This window comes from Heterocephalus glaber, unplaced genomic scaffold (genome assembly GCF_053883595.1).
Source record: "Heterocephalus glaber isolate CG9 unplaced genomic scaffold, H.glaber_assembly_v1.0 deba00001447, whole genome shotgun sequence".
NCBI lineage: Eukaryota > Metazoa > Chordata > Mammalia > Rodentia > Bathyergidae > Heterocephalus > Heterocephalus glaber.
In genome coordinates, this window is record NW_028258299.1 from 13,693,442 (window position 1) to 13,695,582 (window position 2,141).

Sequence of the window (2,141 nt, forward strand, 5' to 3'; positions counted from 1 at the left end):
AGAAAGGGCGACCAGGCAAGGAAAGCCGGGAGAGCTGGAGAGTTGGGCGGAGGGCTGCAGGGTTCGGACATGGTGCCTGGGACCCACAGGGGCCCCTGCCCTGCGAGTCTCTCGGGAAACAATGGCCACTCAGCTGGTCAGGCCCAAGAGAAGGGGTGCGCAGGTCCCGGAAGGCTTCCTGGAAAATTCTAAACTGAACCCCCAATGGCTCGGTGGGCTGTCCCTTCTCCTACTGTGCCTGCTCTGATCACTTTTGCTGTGTGGCCTTAGCAAAGGGGAGGCAGAGGTCCACGCCCTGTTCCCTGGTCACAGGAATGATCAGAGTGCAGGATGCTCCGTGTCCAGCCCAGGTAAACCGGGCCTCCCCACCCCATACCCTCTGATATCGCCCTACCAGGCTGAGTGCTGGGCACATGGCCTGGGCTGGCAGACACCCACCCTGCACCACGGAGCCATGGGCAGAGCGATGGCTGCAGGAACACACCCAGAAGGCACCTGGGTCATCACATACTACACACCTCTTCCCTGGACCTGGTTCGTGCCACTTCCCCTGACTCTGCCTGCTCACCTGTCAGAGGCCACTAATAATGGACTCCACAGACTGCCCTGCAGGTGAAAGGGCCAGATTCAGTTAGGGCTCCTGGCTTACAGCGGTGCTCAGGAAGTCATCCCCATCCCCTGGGGCAGGACGGTCCTCCTCACTCCTCATTCCTGCCACACAGTCAATGTCTGTGCATGCTTGCTGAGTGACAAGCAAAGAGAGAATGTGAGCCCCCTTTCCAGGAACCCACAAACCCTCCCAGAGACGCGGGTTTGAATCCTGCCCTGCTGCTTCTTTGCTAGTGGCCTCAGTGGATGGGGCCTGTGACTAGCATTTCCTGGAGGAGCTGTCTCAGGTGTCAGGGGCATGTGGGTGGGCACAACACCAAGTCCTGGGTGCTCAGAGGCCCTTCAACTGGCCCGGTTGGCCCCAGTGTCGCTGCGGCCCACAGCAGCCCAAGGTTGCTCACTGCTTCTCTTCCACAACCAGCCCCCGGGCTCCCAGACTAGTGCAAGAGCAGGCAGGGGACCCAAGCCAGGGTCCACTGGGCCAGGAGTGCTGGTGCTGAACAGGCTGAGACAGGCCAGGGTGAGTCAGCGCCTCAGCGAGGCAGCCACCCCGGGAGCCCAGGCTTCCCCACCATGGCAACTTCCTTATCCAGCACTAACTGGCTGTCTCACAGGCACTGCTGCAGTCTCTCCGCCCTCCTGCACAGGAAAGGAAACTGGGGCTCAGGCTGGAGGGATACATGGCTCTGGCCACCTGAGGGGCACACAAGGGATATGGGGCTCCATGGCGTCTGAGAGCTCCTGGCTTGGAGAGTTTAACCCACCCAGAAGGGGGAGCCGCATGTGATGGAGTCCGTCCAGCTTCTCTGCTGGGACTGAGGCTTGGGGCTGGGGGGCACTGCCTCTGGGCCTCTCTCCTCCACCTCCCCGCTACATGAGGTTCTGGACACACGGGCTGCTCTGTCCTGAGGGCGCACAGTTGGTCAGGGACTCTCCGACCTTTGCAAACCTTTCTTGCTGCTGAAACACCCACACCTCCCTTCCCTCCCTCCAGGTCCTCCTCATCTTCTCAGAGCACAGCAAAAGCCAAGCCCACCCATGCTGTCAGGTATTATTAAAAACAGAAAATGACACATGTTGGCAAGGATGTAGAGAAAACGGAAGCCTTGTGCATTGCTGGTGAGAAAGAAAAATTGTGGAGCTGCTGGGGAAAACACTATGACAGCTTCTCAAAGAATTAAACACAGAATTATCATATGATGTAGAAGCCTCACGTCTAGGAAGCCAATCCATACACTGCATCTGTAATACATACAGAACAGAATTTGCGGTACATAGCAGCACTGTTTACAAGAGCCACAAGGTAGAAGCAACATGTACACCAATAGATGAGTGGATGAACTGTGATATACACAGTGGAATATTACTCCGCCTTTAAAAAGGAAATTCTGACACATGCTACATGAATAAACCTGAAGACATTAGGCTAGTCAGACATGAACAGATACTGTATAGTTCCACTTACATGAAGTACTAGAGTAGTCAACTGCATAGAGACAGAAAGTAGAATGGTGGTTAGCAGGTGCTGGGGG